Genomic DNA, 21810 nt, shown 5'->3' with positions numbered 1-21810 from the left:
GTCCTGGGATCGAGTCCTGTATCGGGCTCTCTGCTCGGTCGGGAGCCTGCTTCCCTCTCTCTCTCTCTGCCTGCCTCTCTGCCTGCTTGTGATCTCTCTCTCTCTTTCTCTGTCAAATAAATGAATAAAATCTTTAAAAAATGCGTGTTTTTTAATACACATAAGTATTTATTTAATAAGCTTGAGATCTATACACATATATACATATTGTTTTCTGCTTAATCTATCAATTATAATTTTTTAGGATTCTATTTATTTGAGAGAAACAGAGCACAGGCAGCAGGGGAAAGGGCAGAGGGAGAGGGAGAAGCAGACTCCCTGCTGAGCAGGAAGCCTGACACAGGGCTTGATTCCAGGACCCCAAGATCATGACCTGAGCCAAAGGCAGACGCTATACTGACTGAGCCACCCAGGTGCCCTTTGATCTATCAATTACTAAAAAAGATGTATTAAAACTCTCCTGCCCCAACGTGGATTTACTAATTTCTCCTTATAGTTTTGTCAGGTTTAGCTTTATGTATTTAGAAGCTTTTCTTATTTGGGATATACAGATTTGGAATTATTGTATTATTGTAGCAAACAAATTTTTATTCTATCACATTTTCAAATCATCATATGGTGGATGTCTCTTATAATACTTTTTGCCTCAGCATCTGTTTTTTGGTTTTTTTTTTAATCATCATATGGTGGATGTCTCTTATAATGCTTTTTGCCTCAGCGTCTGTTTTTTTTTTTTTTTTTTAAAGATTTTATTTGTTTATTTGACAGACAGAGATCACAAGCAGGCAGAGAGGCAGGCAGAGAGAGAGAGGAGGAAGCAGGCTCGCTGCTGAGCAGAGAGCCCGATGTGGGGCTTGATCCCAGGACCCTGGGATCATGACCTGAGCCGAAGGCAGAGGCTTAACCCACTGAGCCACCCAGGCGGCCCCCTCAGCGTCTGTTTTATCCCATGCTAATATTTGGCACCGATTGGGGTGCCTGGGTGGCTCAGTCAGTTAAGCATCTGCCTTTGTCTCAGGTCATGATCCCAGGTTCCTGGGATCAAGCCCCGCATCGGGCTCTCTGCTCAGCAGGGAGCCTGCTTCCCCCTCTCTCTCTGCCTGCCTCTCCGCTTACTTGTGATCTCTGTCTGTCAAATAAATAAATAAAATATTTAAAAAAAAAAAAAGAAAGAAAGAAAGAAAAAGAAAAAAAGTACTGGGCACCTGGGTGTCTCAGTGGGTTAAGCCTCTGCCTTCGGCTCAGGTCATGATCCCAGAGTCCTGGGATTGAGCCCTGTATCAGGCTCTCTGCTCAGTGGGGAGCCTGCTTCCTCTTCTCTCTCTCTGTCAAATAAATAAATAAAATCTTTTTTAAAAAAAGTACTAAGAAAAAGTTACTAAATTATCTAGGGCATCCTAAGTATTCAATAAATACTAACTCAATGTCTCTGTGTTTATGATTATGTTCATTGTGTCGCTGTTGCTTTTATCTGAGTTCTGGCTCCTCAACTTACCAGTAGGTGACCAAATATATAACTAGAGTCTCTGCTTCCTTGTCTTGAAGTGCAATAATAATGGCTACTTCCTGGGGTTGCTCTGAGAATGGAGTAAAACAATGGTGACGGGCACCTGGGTGGCTCAATCAGTTGAACATCTGACTCTTGGTTCTTGCTCAGGTAATGATCTTGGGGTCGTGATATCGAGCCCTGCATGGGGCTCTGAGCTCAGCGGGCAGTCTGCTTGGGATTCTCTCTCTTCCTCTTCCTCTGCTCCTAAAAAAAGAAAGAAAGAAAATTTTAAAATATAGCGATGAAAAGAGCTCAGCACAGTGCCTGGCCACCGTGGTCTTGATCTGCAGGATTTCTTCTGCTGTTAGAGTTTTCAATATTGGCACTTTTCGGATGGCCTAAGTCACCTGTAATGTCTTACCTGAGCTTGAAGCCCTTATCTAAAATGCTAGTGGAGGGGCGCCTGGGTGGCTCAGTGGGTTAAGCCGCTGCCTTCAGCTCAGGTCATGATCTCAGGGTCCTGGGATCGAGTTCCGCGTCAGGGTCTCCGCTCAGTGGGGAGCCTGCTTCCTCCTCTCTCTCTCTCTGCCTGCCTCTCTGCCTACTTATGATCTCTCTGTCAAATAAATAAATAAAATCTTAAAAAATTTTTTTAAAAATAAATAAATAAAATGCTAGTGGAGTAGGACCCCATGGGTATCTCACCATCCATTTAGATGTTCTGTCCAAAGCTACTTTGTGCCTCCTCTCTCCCCATGGAATCATCTGATTTTCTTGAGCACCTGAGAGATGGACTGACATGAAGCCCTACCCTTCAGGAGCTCACCACCCAATAGAAGCCTGACCCCAGAACATCCAGTAGAAGTGCCATTATAGAAATTCAAACAAGATGCTTTGAGACCCTGCAGAAGAGATGGACCCTATGGGGATGAGGCTGACCAATTGGTCAGCCTGAGACTGGGGGAAGCCCATTTCCCCAGCTCCACCAAACATACCAGCACTGTCACCTGTCATTCTCCCAATACCACGGATTGTATTGTAAGAGGGTTACAACAAATCAGACAGCTTTTCCTCACTTCACAACCTCCAACTGGTGACACAGGGATCTAGGCCTCTTACATCTTGTGGTGACACAGTCTCTGGGACCCCAAAGCCCCCATTAAGCATCTTTTACTTCAGAGACATCTTTGACATCAGCCACTCCCGACCTGTTCCTATGGCTGCTCTTCTTGGGAAGACCTGGGCCTAGGAGGGGAAGGGAGTCACCTCCATAGTCACATGTGTTCCATCTCTGCTTGAGGAGATCCTCAAATTGTTCTGCCATCTTGTTGACTGTAATAAACCTTTCAGCTGGGGCGCCTGGGTGGCTTAGTCAGTTGGGCATCTGCCCTCACCTCAGGTCATGATCCCATGGTCCTGGTATTGATCCCCACATCTGGCTCCCTGCTCAGTGGGGAGCCTGCTTCTCTCCCTGCCTGCCACACCCTCTGCTTGTGTGCGCCCACACGTGCGCTCTCTCTCTGACAAGTAAATAAATAAAATCTTTAAAAAGTAATAATAATAATCCTTTCAGCCAAAAAAAATTATTCTGTCACTTACACCAGTGCTTGGCACACAGTAGGTATTCAGTAAGTTAGTGAGTTGGTTAGTTAGTTTATTTATTTATTTGAGAGAGAGTGTGTGTGCACACAAGATGGGGGGAGGGGCAGAGGAAGCGAGAGTGAGGGTGGTGGGGAGAAGACTCCCCACTGAGTGTGGAGCCTGACGCAAGGCTCGATCCCAGGACCCCTGAGCTCACAAGCTGAGGTGAAACCAAGAGTCGGATGCTTAACCAACTGAGCCACCCAGAAGTCCCTACAATAAATATGTTTTAAATGCCCGAACTTGTCTCAATTTCAGGAGGTGCTTAGAGGTTATTTGCAAGGCTACATTAAACTCAGCAATTGGGGGGCAGATAGAGAGATGGAGGGAGCTTCCCCCCCCCCCAAGATTTTATTTATTTATTTATTTATTTATTTATCAGAGAAGAGGGGAGCACAAGCAGAAGGAGTCACAGGCAGAGGGTGAAGCAGGGTCCCTGCTGAGTAAGGAGCCTGATTCGGGACTCAATCCCTGAGCCACAAGCAGACGCTTAACCGACTGAGCCACCCAGGCATCCCCAGAGGGAGCTTTTGAATACCACACAATTAGGGAATGGGTGGATCTCACTCTCTTTTATTTTATTTACTTATTTTTTTAAGAGCTTGTTTCTTGGTCACCTCTATACTGCCCCTGAAGGCAAGTAAAAATCACCTCAGTGCTACAGGCTTTCTAGCCCTTTTGCTTCCTCCTATAGAATCAGAAAGGAAAAGTGAAAGGGTTGAGCAGAGGCCCTGGTGGGGGAGGGAAGGGATGCCTAATCCTGGAGGGGAGGATCTCACTGTGCCCTCCCAGCATTTGGGGAGAGCACCCAGGCGGACTGAGCACAGGTTCTGATGGATTCCGTACTCTACATTGTCCACGTCGGGCTGTGGGAATTTGGGCAACTTACTTTATCTCTCTCCCCTGGTTTTTAGATTGATTTAAGTTCACAATAAAAAGCATAGACCATGGCACGGTGTAAGTGCTGTATAATTGTGGATATTGCCATCATTGGGGACAGAAAAGAAATGATCACCTGAAATCCTAAAACGATAGACTGAGGCTGTTCTTGGTGTCTAGCCAGATTCTCCTGCTGCTCCTGGTTTTTAGCTTACGCTGTGGCTCTAAGCGTTTAGGTAAAATAAAGGAAATGTATTTTCTTTTTTTTTTTAGATTTATTTATTTATTTATTTGCTAGAGAGGGAACACAAGCAGGGGGAGTTGGAGAGGGAGAAGCAGGCTCCCCACCAACCGAGGAGCCAGATGTGGTACTCGATCCCAGGACCCCAGGATCATGACCAGAGCCCAAGGCAGATGCCCAACAACTGAGCTACCCAGGGTGTCCCAGGAAATGTATTTTCATGGCCCCAGCCTTAATCCCTGCCCCCTTACTTGTCTTGCCCCCAGTCTGACTCGTCTACCCCAGAGCACCCATCCAGCTCCCCGCTGCTCCCCACCAGCCCGATCTTTGCTCTGCCACCTGCTCACCACCCCACCTTAGTTTGCCTCTATCTCTGTCCCAGGGTCAGGTTCTGCATGTCAGTGCCAGCTAGTTAATCTGATAAACGGATTTCTGAAAATACTAATTGGAGCCAGTGCAAAGGTTGCCTCTTCATACAAAGGTGCATTATGACTGGGGCCCTTCTGGAGAAAATGCCACGCCCCCTGTGTCCTGGTCTGTGGGAGGGAGCGATGGAGCAACCTACAAGCTAGGAAGCTGGGAGAGATTCAGGCCATCCAACTCCCCTAAAGGAAGATGGATCCTCTTTGAGAATCCACCATGTTGGCTGGGGAGAGGGCACACAGATATGCTGGCAGGGACGTGCCACGGAACATGGCAGACATTTGATAAGTAAATTCTAGATTCAGAGCTGGGCTACAGAAAGGGTAAGACTTGTCTTCACCTGCGGGGCACCTGGGTGTCTCAGTGGGTTAAAGCCTCTGCCTTCGGCTCAGGTCATGATCCCAGGGTCCTGGGATCGAGCCCTGCAGCAGGCTCTCTGCTCAGCACGGAGCCTGCTTCCCTTCCTCTCTCTCTGCCTGCTTGTGATCTCTGTCTGTCAAATAAATAAATAAATAAAATCTTAAAAAAAAAAAAAAAAGACTTGTCTCTACCTACAAGGAGAAAAGGAAATGCAAGTACACAATTAATAAGCACACAGAGTAAGCTGTATCCTGAGCTGAAACAGACACAAATCAGCATAGATAGGGATGAGAGCCCCCATTCAATCTGGAGGATTTGAAAAATTCCCTGGAGAGGGTGTTGGTGGCCTTAGAACTGGTGCCTGAAAAGGATTATGTTTATTTACTTATTTAAGATTTTTTTGTTGGGGTGCCTGGGTGGCTCAGTGGGTTAAAGCCTCTGCCTTCAGCTCAGGTCATGATCTCAAGGTCCTGGGATTGAACCCCATATCAGGCTCTCTGCTCAGCAGGGAGTCTGCTTCCTCTTCTCTCTCTCTCTCTGTCTAAATAAATAAATAAATAAATAATCTTTTTAAAAATATATTTTTTTTTGTTAATTTTAAGTAAATACCCACTACATGTGGGGCTCAAACTCACAACTCCAAGATCAAGTAGTAAATTTACTACTAGTAGTAGAAAATCTGCAAGTAGAACACAGAAAGAAAAGAAAATCACCCACTCTCTCACAATTGAAGGTGCCCTCTGTTACTGGCAGGTAATGGAGTTATGGGTAATTTCTGTTTGCTATCCATTTCTGTATTTTTTAAGTTTTTTTATCATGAGTTTTACAATAAAAAGAATATACATTCATAAAAACAAAATTTAAAACCCAAAGACAACAGACGACTAACATTTCAGCATGTCATCTTCCCGGGCTTTTTGTAATACATAGTTTTATCATCCCGTTCGTATAGTTCTAGGTACCTGCTTTTTTCAGTGTCTCAGCATTTGCTTTGCTCATTATAAATGCTTCACAGATAGAACTAGTGGCTGTGGGATGTAATTCACATAACCATGCCCCTGCCCTCCGACTGTAAGATTGTTTACACATATTTGCTACCATAAATAACCCTTTGTGGTTTTTTTGAAGATTTGTTTGAGAGAGAGAGAGCACGCATAAGCGGGAGGAAGGGACAGAAGGAGAGAGAGAATCCCAAGCAGACTCCGTATTGAGCTCGGAGCTGGACACGGGGATCCATTCCATGACCCCGAGATCATGACCCGAGCAGAAATCAAGAGTTGGACACTCAACCAATTGAGCCACCCAGGCGCCCCATAAATAACCCCTGGTGTAGTCCTACACATAGGCAATACTTTTAAACTAATAAACTTAGTTTTTAAGTTCAGAGAAAAACTAAGCAAAAAGTGCAGAGCATTCTCATTTACCCCCCATCCCCACACATACACAGCCTCCGCCACTGTCAGCCCCGCTATGGACATCCTTCACCGAAGGGCACATCCGTTCTAATCATTGTCCCATTATTATCATTATCACCCAAAGGCCATGGTTTACTCTAGGTTCACCCTTGGGGTTACACATTTTATGGGTTCTGACAAATGTGTAATGACACGTATCCGCCAGTGCAGTATCCCGCAGAGTCGTTTCACAGCCCTAAAAATCCTCTGGGCTCGGGCGCCTGGGTGGCTCAGTGGGTTAAAAATCCTCTGGGCTCTATTATCCCTTCTATTCTACCGTCCTTCCCCACTAGCCCCTGGCAAACGCTGATCTTTTTCCTCTTTGCATAGTTTTGCATTTTCCAGTCTGTCACATAGTTTAAATTGTATAATAAGCAGCCTTTTCAGATTGGCTTCTTTCACTTAGGAATATGCATTTCAGTTTCCTCCTTGTCTGCATGAAGCATGGTTTCTTTATCCATTCACCAACTGAAGGACATCTTGGTTTCTTCAAGCTTTTGCAATCATAAATAGAGCTGCTGTGAACATCCCCAGGCAGGTTTTTTTTTTTGTGAATGTGTTTTCAGTTCACTTGGGTAAATGCCCAGGAGCACAATTACTGAAATTATGCGAAGAATGTATTTAGTTTTGTAAGAAACCGCCAGACTGGTCTTCAAAGTGTCTCCCCCGCTCTGCACTCCCCCCAGCGATGACGGAGAGTTCCTGCTGCTCCACACTAGGATCAGCATCTGGCGTTGTCAGACTTCTGGATATTGGCCATTTAGGTGTGGAGTGGTAGGAAATAACAGAAAAAATATATGTTGGTCTCTGCCCCTGGTTCCTGGCACAGAGTTTCTAAACCCCTGTAATTTCCTGTGATAAGAGCATAAGGAGCATCTTTTGTTCTGATATTTGATCTTTGATCCAGGTTCCTGACATAGGGATCTGAAGCCCCTTGGTATTTCCTTGGGGACAGGAGTGTCTTTTGTTCTAATGAAGTGACTCTGGGTGGGTTCCTGGTTGGCTCCTGGGTGGGTCTGCTCACTATAAAGACCATAATTAAAAGCTTGGAATTTTCAGCCCTGTCCTCTCATTCTGGAGAGGGGGGAGGGGGGATAGAAATGGAATTAATAATTAATGCCTCCATTAGGAAGCCTCCACAAAACCCCAATAGTCTGAAGTTTGGGGAGCTTCCAGGTGGGTAAACACATCCATGTGCTGAGAGGGTGATACACCCCAACTCCACAGGTACAGAAGCCTGGAACCTTCCCAGATCTTGCCCTATGTATCTCTTCATCTGGCTGATTGTCTGGCTTTTATCATATCCTTTAATAAACTGGTCAAGGTCAGTAACTGTGTCCCTGAGATCTGTGAACCAGCAGTTTAGTCAGATCCAAGGAGGAGGTGGTCATGGGAACCTCTGACCTGGAGACAGTTGGACAGAGTTCTAGGTAACCTGGGACTACTACTTGTTACTGGTATCTGAAGTATGACTCCCCCAGGAAGTCCTGGGGGAGTGAGACCTTCACCTGTGAGATCTGACACTCTCTCTCAGTAGGTAGTGTGAGAACGGAGATAAATTGTAGGCCACCCAGCAGGTGTTGCAGAATTGCTTGGTGTGGGGTGGGGGGAACCTCCACACATCAGGGGTCAGCAGCATTGTGAGTATGGTTGTCACGTGAGAGTAAAGGACAAGCATATAGGAGGACTATGAGGTGTTTCCTATACATGTGATATCTCATCTTTATTTTAATTTTCATTTACCTGATGACATATGATATTGAGCAACTTTTCATATACTTATGTGCCATCCGTATCTATTCTTTGGTGAGGTGTCTGTTCAGGATTTTTGTCCATTTTCTAATCAGATTGTTAATTTTCATGTTGTTGAGCTTTAAGAGTTTATGTATTTTGTTTTTATATTTGTTTTTAAAGACTTTATTTATTTATTTATTTATTTGACACAGAGAGAGAGAGAGCACATACACAGGCAGAGGGAGAGGGAGAAGCATATTCCCTGCTGAGCAAGGAGCCTGATCGATGTGGGGCTCTATCCCAGGGCTCCATGATCATGACCCAAGCCAAAAGCAGACACTTAACCAACTGAGCCACCCAGGCACCTCAAGAGTTTATGTATTTTGGACAACAGTCCTTTATAGATGTATCTTTTGTAAATATTTTATCATCATCCATAGCCTGTCTCCTCATTCTCTTGACATTGTCTTTTGCAGTGCAGAAGTTTTTAATGTTAATGAAGTCTAGCTTATTAATTATTTCTTTCATGGATCAAGCCTTTGCTGTTCTAGCTACAAAGTTATGACTTGATCCAAGGTCTTTTAGGGCTTTTCCTGTGTTTTCTTCTAGAAGTTCTGTAGTTTGGGGGACACCTGGGTGGCTCAGTCAGTTAGGCATCTGCCTTCAGCTCAGGTAGTGATCTCAGGGTCCTGTGATCGAGTGCTGTGTCAGGCTCCCTGCTCAGTGGGGAGCCTGCTTCTTCCTCTCCTTCTGCTGCTCTCCCTGCTTGTGCTTTCTCTGTCTCTGTCGAATAAATTAGTAAAATCGTAAAAAAAATAAAATAGAAGTTCTATAGCTTTGAGTTTTATGTTTAGGTCTATGATCCATTTTGAGTGAGTTTTTGTGAGGAATGTAGGCCTATATCTAGATTCATTTTTTGGTGGATAGATGTCCAATTGTTTCAGTACTATTTATTGAAAAGAGTATCTTTGCTCCATTGTATTGCCTTTGCTATTTTATTAAAAATCAGTTGAGCGGCACCTGGATGGCTCAATCCTTAAGGCTCTGCCTTCAGCTCAGGTCATGATCTCAAGGTCCTGGGATCAAGCCCCGAATTGGGCTCTCTCCTCAGCAGGGAACCTGCTTCCCCCCTCTCCCACCCCCCCCTTCTCCCTCTCCCACTCCCCCTGCTTGTGCTTCCTCTCTTGCTGTCTCTCTCTCCGTCAAATAAATAAATAAAATCTTAAAAAAAAAAATCAGTTGGTTATAGTGCTCGCTTCGGCAGCACATATACTAAAATTGGAACAATACAGAAGAGATGAGCATGGCCCCTGCACAAGGATGACACGCAAATTTGTGAAGTGTTCCATATTTTAAAAGGTTTTATTTATTTATTTGACAGACAGAGATCACAAGTAGGCAGAGAGACAGGCAGAAAGAGAGGAGGAAGCAGGCTCCCTGCTGAGCAGAGAGCCCAACCAGACCCAGGGCTCGATCCTAGGACCCTGGGATCATGACCTGAGCCGAAGGCAGAGGCTTTAACTCACTGAGCCACCCAGGTGCCCCAAGTGTTCCACATTTTAAAGAAAGGAATATCAGTTGGTTATATTTTTGTGGGTCTATTTTAGGTTCTCTGTTCTGTTCCATTGACGTTTTCGTCAATTCTTTCACCAACACGACACTGTCTTGAGATTGGGTATTGTCAGTCCTCTCTGACTTTGTTCTCCTTCAATACTGAGTTGGCTGTTCTGGGTCTTTTGTCTCTCCATATAAATTTTAGAATCAGTTTGTTTTTATCCACAAAATAAGTTACTGGAATTTGGTGGGGGGGGGGATTGTGTTGAAATTACAGATCAAGTTGGGAAGAACTGGCATCTTGACGATATTGGATTTTCTTACCCATGAACATTTAATTCTTTGGTATCCTTCATCAGAGTCATCAGAGTTTTATAGTTTTTCTCATTTAGATCTGTTTATATGGTATTTCATATAAAAAATAATGACTATTTAATTTTGGAAGGGGCTGCTAATGTCAATGGTAATTTCCAATTTTACTTGTTCCACTTGTTAGTATATAGAAAGGTGATTGACTTGAGCATATTAATCTTGTATCCTGAAACTTTGCTACAATTGCTTATTCATTCTAGGACTTTTTGTTGTTGATTATTTAAAATTTTCCGTATAGGTAATCATGCCATTTTTGGACAAAAACAGCTTTGTTTCTTCCTTCCCAATCTGTATATCATTTATTTCATTGAAAACAGTGGTGAAAAGGGACATCCTTATCTTGTTCCTCATCTTAGTGGGAAAACCGAGTTTCTCATCATTAAATATGATATTAGCTATGGGTTTTAGGTAGCTATTCTTTTTCAAGTTGAAGAAGTATCCTTCTATTTCTGGTTACTGTGAGTTTCTATCATGAATGGGTGTTGGATTTTGTCGAATGTGTTTCTGCCTCTGCTGATACCATCCTTGATTTTTCTTCTTTAGCCTATTGATATGATGGATTATTTTAATTGATTTTTGAATGTTAAACCAGCCTTGCATACCTGGGATAATTCTCACCTGATCATGGTGTATAATTTTCATACATTGTTGGATTCAATTTCTTAATATTTTGTGGAGGATTTTTGCATTTATATTCATGAGAAATTGGGTCCATAGTTTTTTTTAATTTTTTCTTGTAATATTTTTGTCTGATTTTGGTATTAGGGTAATGCTAGCCTCAGAAGAATAGTTGGGATGCAGTCCTTCTGCTTCTATCTTCTGAAGAAGATTCCAGAGAATTAGTATAATTCCTTCCTTACATGTTTGGTAAAATTGCCAGTGAACCCATCTGGGCCTGGTGCTTTTTTTTTTTTTTTTTTTTAAAGATTTTATTTATTTATCAGAGGGGGGGGGGGAGAGCGAGCACAGGCAGACAGAATGGCAGGCAGAGGCAGAGGGAGAAGCAGGCTCCCTGCTGAGCAAGGAGCCCGATGTGGGACTCGATCCCAGGACGCCGGGATCATGACCTGAGCCGAAGGCAGCCGCTTAACCAACTGAGCCACCCAGGTGTCCCGGCCTGGTGCTTTCTGTTTTGGAAAGTTATTAGTTATTGATTCAATTTCCTTAATCAATAGAGGCCTATTAAGATTCTATTAGTAACTTTTTTTAAAGGATAGATTTCTAGAGATAGGTTTCCTGGTCAAGGATTGATCAGAGCTTTGGTGGTTCTCAGTGCTGTCTGGACATTAGAATCACCTGGGGGAGCTTTTTAAAAATCCCACTGTTGGGGCACCTGGATGGGTCAGTGGGTTAAGTGTCTGCCTTCAGTTCAGGCCATGATCCCAGGGTCCTGGGATCAAGCCAGTGTCAGGCTCACAGCTTAGCAGGGGTGTCTGCTCCCCACCCCCCCCAAATAAATAAATAAATAAATAAATAAATAAATAAATAAAATCTTTTTTAAAATTTACTTTTCTACAGAACCCTTTGGTTCCTGCATTAGAAGCAGTGTGAGTGGAGGCCAGAGTGAAAAGCAGGGAGGTCCAGATGTAGGCTGTTACATTCACTTGGGTGAGAAATACAGGTGGTTTGAATTTGGAAGGTCAAGGGGCAAATACTGAGAAGTGTTTGGGTTCACAATAGATACTCCAAGTCAAAGCCGTTTGAAGTTACTGATGGATGGGATGTGGGTCATGTGAGGGAAAAAAGGAGTCCTATAAAACTCCAAGGTATTTCCCCGGAGCCAATGATGGTAGAGCTTGGTTAGGGTATAGGGAAGGTGTCAACAAAGGCCCAGGGTGTGTGTTTAGGAAGTATTCAAACAATGAAGATCCCATATGCTAAGAATATGTATCGGGATGAGGGCCAGGGTATGGAAAAATGGGAGATAAGGGGCGCCAGAGTGGCTCAGTCGGTTGGGCATCTGCCTTTGGCTCTGGTCATGGTCTCAGGGTCCTGGGATCGAGCCCCACATGGGGCTTCTTTCTCAGCAAGGAACCTACCTCTCCCTCTCCCTCTGTAGCTCCCCCAGTTTCTGCTCTCTCACACACACTCTTTCTCTCAAGTAAATAAATAAAATAAAATTTTATTTTATAAATTTGAGCCAGCTGAGTGGCTCAGTGGGTTAAAGCCTCTGCCTTCTGCTCAGGTTCTGATCTCAGAGTCTGGCGATCGAGCCCCGAATCAGGCTCTCTGCTCATCGGGGAGTCTGCTTCCTCCTCTCTCTTTCTCTCTCTGCCTGCCTCTCTGTCTACTTGTGATCTCTGTCTGTCAAATAAATAAATAAAATCTTAAAAAAAAATAGGAGATAAAATATACTGCAGTAGGGGCGCCTGGTGGGCTCAGTTGATGAAGCGTGAAACTCTTGATCTCGGGATTTGGGGTTCAAGCCCTGTATCGGGTGTAGGGATTACTTAAAAATAAAATCTTAAAAACAACAACAACAAAAAAAAAACCCTCAAAAAACAAAAACTCTTCAGTAGATTATAGAAGGCCATGAATACCAAACTAAGGAATTGAAATTTTTGTGATAGGAGCAGGAGGAGCTTTGGAAATTTTTGAAATATAATTAATATGATCAGAGCTTAGCTTTATAACATCAATTGTGTTTAATAACATGAAAAATGCCCATGAGATAATTTTCACTAAAAGTTTAGATGTACTGTGATTATAGTCAAGTTAAAAAAACAGTCTCTTTTATGGATAAAAAGCCTTCATGTATTTTTTTTTTTAAGATCTTATCTATTTATTTGACACAGAGAGAGAGAGAGCAAGCACACAAGCAGGGGGAGCAACAAGCAGGGGGAGAGGGAGAAGCAGACTCCCTGCTGAGCACGGAGCCCGATGTCGGACTCCATTCCAGGATTTTGGGATCATGACCTGAGTGGAAGGCAGCTGCTTAATCGACTGAGCCACCCAGGCACCCAAAAGTCTTCATGTATTAAGAAAGAGTGACTGGGGGTGCCTGGATGGCTCAGTGAGTTAAAGCCTCAGCCTTCAGCTCAGGTCATGATCTCAGAGTCCTGGGATCGAGCCCCATATCGGGCTCTGTGCTCAAGTGGGGAGCCTGCTTCCTCCTCTCTCTCTCTGCCTGCCTCTCTGCCTACTTGTGATCTCTGTCTGTCAAATAAATAAATAAAAATCTTAAAAAAAAAAAAAAAGAAAGAAAAAGAGTGACTGGAAGGAAAATTATCAAAATGTTCATAGAGACGGTTTTGGTGGTTGGTAAGACTGTGAATAAGATTGGATTCTTTTTCCTTTTCTTTCTGGTTGTCTGTATTTCCCATATTTTCTTTAACTGAGTGTAACTACTTTTATGATAATATTAAATGTGTGCAAGAGGGCGCCTGGGTGGCTCCATCAATTAAGTATCTGACTCTTGATCTCGGCTCAGGTCTTGATCCAGGGTCATGAGTTCAAGCCCTGCATTGGGCTCCACACCGGACATGGAGCCTACACAATAAGTAAATGAATGAATGAATGAATGTGTGCAGGATAGGAGGAAGGAGTACATTAGATGCAGAGAGTGGAAGCAGGGATATGGGTTGGGTTTACTGCAGCAGTCCAGGGGAAACGGAAGGAGAAGTTGAACTGGAGCAGAGGCCATGGGAGGAGGAGGGAAGTGGATGTGTTTCCTGCCTCGAAATGGATGTGTAAGGAAGCCTTACTACTACAAGTGTGGTCGTTAGGAGGAGAGGCTCTGGAACCAGGCTGCTAGAATTGGAATGTGAACTTGGCCAAGTTGGGCAAATTAGTCTTTATGTTTCCTAAGAGTCTGTAAGCAGGAATAATAGTGAGGTAGTTCTAGGAAGTAACTGAGTGAGTACATATTAACCGCTCAGAGCAGTGGTGCTCAGCTCATAGACACTCGATGGTTTAGCAATTATTCTTACTACTTACCCGGCCTCCGTGGAATTGGTGCTGAATGTGATTGCAGAATGTGCAGTGGAGTGGAGTGAAGGTATGAAGGTTACTGAAATATTATCCCTTACAGATTAATTTTTTATAAAATATGTTTATAAATTTTTTTAAAACTTAGTAAGAGTTTTTTGAAACCGAGTCAGGCTGTCTCCAATGGTGAGCTCCCGACACTGAGGCAGGTTTTTTGTTTTTTAAGATTTTATTTATTTATTTGACAGACAGAGATCACAAGTAGGCAGAGAGAGGGGGAAGCAGGCTCCCCGCTGAGCAGAGAGCCCGATGCGGGGCTCGATCCCAGACTCTGAGATCATGACCTGAGCCAAAGGCAGAGGATTAACCCACTGAGCCACCCAGGTGCCCCTGCTGAGTCAGTTTTAACAGGCACTGCACAGATCACTGAGGGGCTGGTACAGGGCTGTGATTCCAAACTAGTTTTCATCAGAGGATGTACTGGGTGTTTTGGGTGATTAAGTTCATTCCGTTAAAAGTATTGTCCATGGGACGCCTGGGTGGCTCAGTCGGTTAAGTGTCTGCCTTCGGCTCCAGTCATGATCCCAGGGTCCTGGGATGGAGCCCCACATTGGACTCCTTGCTCAGCAGGGAACCTGCTTCCTCTGCCTGTTGCTCCCCCGGTTCATTTTCTCTCTTTCTCTTACAAATAATTAAATGAAATCTTAAAAAAAAAAAAAAAAAGAAAAGAAAAGAAAAAGAAAAGTACTATCCATTGGGGCATCTGGCTGACTCAGTTGGTAGAACTTGCAATTTCTTGATCTCAAGGGTGTAAGTTTGAGCCCCACGTTGGGTGTAGAATTTACAAAAAGTCATCATCGTAATAATAAAGATTAGACAAACCATAATAGATGCTTAATCATAGGAAATAAAGTAAGGGTTCCAGAGGGGGAGATGGGGGGGGAATGGGGTAACGACGGGGTGATGGCCATTAGGGAGGGCACATGATGGAATAGTTATAGAACAGTTATGGAAGACTGATGAATCACCGACTCTACCTCTGAAACCAATAATATGTTGTATGTTAATTAATTGAATTTAAACTAAAAAAAATAAATAAAAGGAAATAAATGAAAATGAAACATAATAATAAAGATTAGATTTTTTAAATAAGTACCATCCTTTATTCTGAGCCCTCTTTAAGTGCTTGGTGCTCAGGTAGTCTTTGTTTTATGAAATATGGTATATATAGACCAGAGGTTTTTTCCCTAATACCCTCACTTGACAATACTCTTGCTTTTTGGTCTCCAAAATTTGGGGGGAAATTTTACTGGTCTTTGAAATGTAAGTTTCTGGGAACTAGGGTTGTGGGGAAAATGAATAATTTGGTTAGGCTCAAGTAGGCGCCTTTGAATCCCCTTCTGAACCTGAGAGTCTATCATTTCAGGGCCACAGCTTGGACCATCTGATCCAAGTGAGTCATTCTGCAAATGAGAGCATTTAGGTGGGGTACTGGGGAAAGAGGTGAATGGTTCTGCACCACTCGGCCTCTATAGCTATCATAGAGTTCTTCTAGTGGACGCCCTTGGCAGCCAGCTTGTGGGAGGGACCACTGTCCTATGACCTCCAGCGTCCTCGTCTTCCATCTTGCTGAAGGCTCCTGGTGGGGAGACTCTGTGCTCTGTGCCACGGTGTTCCTGAACTACTGTTCCAGTGGGCCAGGAGGTTAGAGTCTGAGGTCAATCCCCCAGGATCTCTACTCCAAGGAGCTTAGAGTCCTTCATATACAAAGGATGGTTTTGTTACCACAACTCCCATACAAGATGAGGATAATAGTACCATCTAACAGCCATGGAGAGGCATCTCTGCCTACTTCCCTCACCTCCAGCCAGAGCTGCAAAGAAAAATCTGACTCTGAGAGATAGACCGTGAGATCAAAGCAGACTGGAGATGTGCCGAGTTACCTTAAAGAGAATGGCTTCCTAACCATGACACCTTCATTTTCCCCACAACCTTAGTTCCCAGAAACTTAACCTAACATGGCTACAAAGAAAGGTCCATTAGCTCTGGATACTTTATGTATGTATGTATGTATGTATGTATGTATATTGTATTTATTCATTTGAGAGAGAGAGACAGAGAGCACGAGCAGTGGGAGGGGCAGAGGGAGACGGCAAAACCGATTCCCCGCTGAGCTGGGAGCCCAAAGACATGGGGCTCAATCCCAGTACCAGAGATCATGACCAGAACTGAAGACAGACACTTTTTTTTTTTTTTTTTTAAGATTTTATTTGTTTATTTGACAGAGAGAGATACAGCAAGAGAGGGAACACAAGCAGGAGAGTGGGAGAGGGAGGAGCAGGCCTCCCCTTGAGCAGGGAGCCTGATGTGGGGCTCTATCCACTGACCCTGGGATCATGACCTGAGCCAAAGGCAGACGCTTAATGACTGAGCCACCCAGGCATTCCTGAAGACACATTTCAACAACTGAGCCACCCAGGCATCCCAGCTCAGGCACAAGGTCACCGAGTAGAGAGGGAAGCTGACCCAGCCTAGTGATTTTCCCTTTTGTGGAAAAAGTGACCTCTTCCAGGCCATGCCCCCAACACAGGAACTTTGTTGGCTGCTTCCCTTTGTTCCGCTTCTTTACTCCCTAACTCCCTTCTGCTTTGCCTTTGGTTGCCTTTGGGGAAGGGTCTACATGGAGAGAATGTACTGGCCCGAGGCCCCAAGTGCCTCTGTCATGTCTGCTCAGTCGCTGTGTCTCCCACTGTTGGTTTACACTTGGCTGTGTGAAGTGCACCTCTGCCTGGGAGCACTGGTTACCTTGAGTTTGCCCCAGGAGTGGAGGCTCCCCTGGACGTGTGTTGGCAGGTCCTAGTTTGGAGCCTGAGGAGCTGAGGAGGCAGGCCCAGCCCTCGCTGAGGTCATACCCTCCTTGTGACCTTGGGGCTTGCCTTCCCAGCCAACACCCCATACCTCCATTCACCTTACCATGCACCCCACTGGAGTTCCTCCAGCTCTGCTCTCTGTGTTCTTGTGAAGATGAAATTCAGTCAGTGGCAAAGAAAGCGCTTGCTAACATGTTGAAGCATTCTACACGTGCAGATGATGACTGTCGTGATCAAGTGGGATCCTGTGTGTATGTATAGACTCTGAAAAGTGTAACCCTGTTGCCGTATGAATTACCCTAGTTCTGTTGGGAGTCAAGAACCATGGGAAATTGACAGTTGGGCTCAAGAGAAATAGCAGATTGGCCACCCACCCCCCTCTTTGAGGGTTAAATTGATAATAGTGCCAGGGTTTACCCAGAGGAAGAACTAAGATGGGAACTGAGTTAGGCTGTGGTTCAACAGGTGGCTGCCTATCTGTGACCCCGGCTCAGTCGGGCTTTTGTTGAGTGGAAACGGGGCACTTGGGACCCTCCATCAGGACAGCCAGTGAGTTTCCCCATAAAGCTCAAGGGCAGGGCACATGACCACGTGACTCACCAGACGCTGAGCTCAGGCTGCTGTTTTTCCACTGGACTAAAGTGAGCCCTAGAACCCTCCAGCTGCTCCTGCTCAAGGGAAGGGGGCCGTGCCTGCTTCACCCCTTCTTGCCCGTGACAGACACCCCGCCAAGGGGTCCTACATGGGCTGGATCCTGGTTGATGGGACCCATCCGGAGTAGCTCGGGGGATCTTTTTCGAGGTGGTGTATTCTAGATAACTTGGACGTATGTTTATATTTAGGAATCACTTGGTGGTTGAGAGGTGGCATGGAAATGGGGGTGACAGGCTCCTATTAGCTGTGCTGAGTACTATTCTAAGGAATTAATGTGTTACCTCATTTAATTTTCACCCCAAAAGCCCCTGGGTGGTAGATCTGTTTACAGATGAGGAAACTGAGGAACAGAAGGCTTCATTAACCAGTCCAAAACTACACAGCTACTGGAAAGTGACAGAACCAGGATTTATTTTTATAAGTTTTTGTTTATTTATTTTTTAATTAACATATAGTGTATTATTTGCTTCAGGGGTACAGACAGGTCTGTGAATCATGATCTTACACAATTCACAGCACTCACTCTAGCACATACCCTCCCCAGTCTCCATACCAGGATTTATTTATTTATTTATTTAATTTTAAAAAGATTTTATTTATTTGACAGAGAGAAACACAGAGTGAGAGAGAGAACACAAACAGAGGGAATGGGAGAAGGAGAAGCAGGCCTCCCGCCGAGCAGGCAGCCCGATGTGAGCTGGAACCCAGGATCCCGGCCGGGATCATGACCCGAGAAGAAAGGCAGACGCTTAATGACTGAGCCACCCAGGCGCCCCACCAGGATTTATTTTTTATAAAGATTTTATTTATTCATTTGAGAGAGAGAGAGAGCACAAGCAGGGGGAGAGGAAGAGGGAGAAGCAGACTCCTTTCTGAACTGGAACTCTATCCCAGGCATCTGGAGATCATACCCGAGCTGAAGGCAGACGCTTAACCATCTGAGTCACCCAGGTGCCCCCAAAACCAGGATTTAAACCAGGCAGGAAGTCTGACTGGGGAGTCAGAGGTTTTGTGTTTTTTTTTTTTTTTTAATATTTTATTTATTCATTCGACAGAGAGAGAGATCACAAGCAGGCAGAGAGGCAGGCAGAGAGAGAGGGGGAAGCAGGCTCCCCGCTGAGCAGAGAGCCCGATGCAGGGCTCAATCCCAGGACCCTGAGATTGTGACCTGAGCTGAAGGCAGAGGCTTTAACCCACTGAGCCACCCAGGCACCCCCAGAGCTTGTTTTATTATTATTGTCATTTTTCTGATGCACACCTAAGGCAGAGAGAGGCTTGACAAGGTCACACAGCTAGTATGTGGTGGACCTGGGAGTCAGCCCCAGGTCCGTCCACCTCTGGAGTTCACACCAGTAACCATCACTCAATGCTGTATCCGTGGTTGCCCTTAATATTCAACAGGAACGTGCACTGTAGTATTATATATAACGTCATACGACATTCTATTATAGTACACTCCCCTATCGTAGTATGATCTGTTACGAGGTTACCGTTTATATGATGAATTCTCGGGTGCCTGGGTGGCTCAGTGGGTTAAGCCGCTGCCTTTGGCTCAGGTCATGATCTCAGGGTCCTGGGATCGAGTCCCGTGTCGGGCTCTCTGCTCAGCAGGGAGCCTGCTTCCATCTCTCTCTCTCTCTCTCTCTGCCTGCCTCTCCATCTACTTGTGATCTCTCTCTATCAAATAAATAAATAAAATCTTAAAAAAAACCTGTTATATATATGATGAATTCTCTATCGTTAGACATGTAGGTTGCTTCCATTTTGTTCCCATTATAAATAAATGCCAAGTCTGTCTTTCTTTCTTTCTTTCTTTCTTTCTTTCTTTCTTTCTTTCTTTCTTTCTTTTTTTTTAAAGAGAGAAATGGTAGGAATGTTGTTTGATTTATCAGTTTATTTGTTTCTTTTCAAGGATTTAGAGCAGATGGGCTGAGGTCTCAGATGCTGGAAGAATTGGAGGCTTTGAGTTGACTGCTTGCATGGGGAATGAAATTCTGATTAGGAATGGTGCCAGTGTGGAGTGAAGGAAAGAACAGACCCCATGCTTTAGCCCAGGGATTTGGCATTGCCTGCTGAGATAGAGAGTTGGGGATGCATTTCAGAAATATCTGTAATTCCCACTTTGGATGTGTTAGTGTTCTCTAGCTTTTTCCAGCCCAGTATCTCACTGACATTGCCCAGATACACATGGGTGGGGCTGGCCAGAGGGTGAGCCATTTTCTTCCCCAGATCAGCCATGTGCGGCCATCTGGAGTCACACCATCTGTCCATCCCATGCCCTTTCCAACTCTGTCTCCTGTTGAAGTTTCCCCTTTGGTTCCTATGTCCCAGGTTGAAAATGGAAGAGGAAGCCTGAGTACACAGTGATGACCGTAAGGGTCTCATACACTAAGCCCTCAGCAGGAGTCCAGTCCTCACCTCTTGTGTCCTCACAGCTTTGGGGGATGGGGACCCTTACAAAAACGCCATCTTATGGAGGAGGAAAAGGAAGCTTCAGGAAGTTAAGGGCTTGCCAAGGCTGTGGAGCCAGGGACTGATAGAGCCGGGGTTCAGAGATAGGGCTGTCTAAATTCTGTGGCCACATCATGTGATCTGCTACATCTACTTTGCAGCCTTTGTGATGCACTATAAAAAAGAGGACCCTGTAGTTCTTGGGGGGGGAATTTGCAAGAAATCTGCAAGAACATGTCCAATTACCTGCATGTGTGTTTACCAGTTGGGCTCACTTCGAGGGTGTTGGGACCACAAAGGATCCTGGAAGTATCTTTCCTGCCTTATTTTTAAAGTGAGTAAGAGGAGATCTAGAGAGATCAACGGACTTTTCTAAGGGCAAGATGTTGGGCCAGCCAGATTAGAACAAAGGTCTTCTGATGCCCACCCTGTAGCTCTCTAGAGGCAAATAGCTCTTAGCTCGACTCTCTCTGGAGCACTCGGAGTTGAAGCATGTGCTGGTAGAGCAGGTCCAGAGAGATAGGAGTAGGTTGGTATTGCTGGGCATTGCTAGGGTTCATGGAGAGAGGGAACCACAAGAATCCTCTGTTTTTCCACTCCTTATTCCCTCACATACCTAAATTCTAGTTCCACTGTATAGAAAAATACAGTGGGAACAATTGTCAGGAAGGTAGCATGGCATAATGATTAAGAGTCTGGGCTTCGGGGTGCCTGGGTGGCTCAGTTGGTTAAGTGTCTGCCTTTGGCTCTGGTCATGATCCTGGGGACCTGGGATCGAGCCCCACCTCAAACTCTCTGCTCAGTGGGGAGCCTGATTCTCCCTCTCCCTCTGCACCCCCCGCCCCGGATTAAGCACACTTTCTCTCATGCTCTCAATCTCTCTTAAATAAATAAATAAATTAATTAATATATAAGAGAAGAGTCTCGGCTGTGACATTAGACAGCCCAAGATTCACATCCTACCCTGAGCCTCAGTTTCTTCATCCGCAAAATGGGAGTTATAGCTCCTCATCCCGTGGGGCCGTGGTAAGACGGAAATGAGACAATGCTTATAGAGGGACTGGCACAAGTTTATGGAAAGAAGAGAAGAATCTCGAGGTTGTTTGAGTTGGTAGAAAAGGGAGAACACAAAACTGGTAACCAAATATGTGATTTCAACAAAAGGCCAAATATTTCTTCATTTCATCTGAGTCATTATTTCCCACAGGCATCGTCCGTGGGGTGCTCATTGCATATCCCCACATGGAGGTGAGCGGCTCGGTGACCTCTCTTCTGGTGAAGAGTGGGGGTCAGCTCAAGATGGTACAGATGCTTTTTACTTCCTGTCTTAAAAGTGATGGGCGATGGCAAAAGGAAGATTGTTAATATAAACTCAAAATCCGGATTCTTTCTGAAGGGCATCTCCTCAGCTATGTGACCTCAGATGAACCCCTCGCTGTCTCAATTGTCTCTTGACCACAAGGTCATTGAGATGGCCACATAATAGCCACTTTACATGTGGTATCTTATTTAATCCTCAGACAAGCCTGCCAGATAGATATTACCATCCCATTTTAGATAAAGGAGAAGACTACAGTTCGGGGAAGTTAAGTAACTTCTCAGAGGCCACACAGCGCGCAAGGCCGGGGGAGCGGTGGATCTGTGACGTAAGCCCGGGGCTGACCCTAAACCCCACGTGCTTCCTGGTCTACCGGGGGTAGGTTCAGATTTTGTTGGCTCCAAAGCCTATGCAATTTTGGAAGCCCTCTTTAAGGAAAACAA

At 44.8% G+C, this 21810-nt stretch overlaps 1 protein-coding gene and 1 non-coding gene across 3 annotated transcripts in view; both read left to right on the top strand.

Moving 5' to 3' along the window:
* The window catches only part of CCND3 (cyclin D3), a 95742-nt gene that overhangs the window by 37755 nt on the left and 36177 nt on the right, over positions 1 to 21810 (top strand). The window lies entirely within an intron of this gene.
* On the top strand, positions 9470 to 9576 carry LOC131834899 (U6 spliceosomal RNA). The gene has a single exon (XR_009354993.1). It is a non-coding gene; the product is annotated as a U6 spliceosomal RNA (small nuclear RNA).

Source organism: Mustela lutreola, chromosome 6, assembly GCF_030435805.1.
Source record: "Mustela lutreola isolate mMusLut2 chromosome 6, mMusLut2.pri, whole genome shotgun sequence".
NCBI lineage: Eukaryota > Metazoa > Chordata > Mammalia > Carnivora > Mustelidae > Mustela > Mustela lutreola.
The sequence above is the reverse complement of the archived record's forward strand: the minus strand, read 5'-3'. Positions and strand labels throughout refer to the sequence as shown.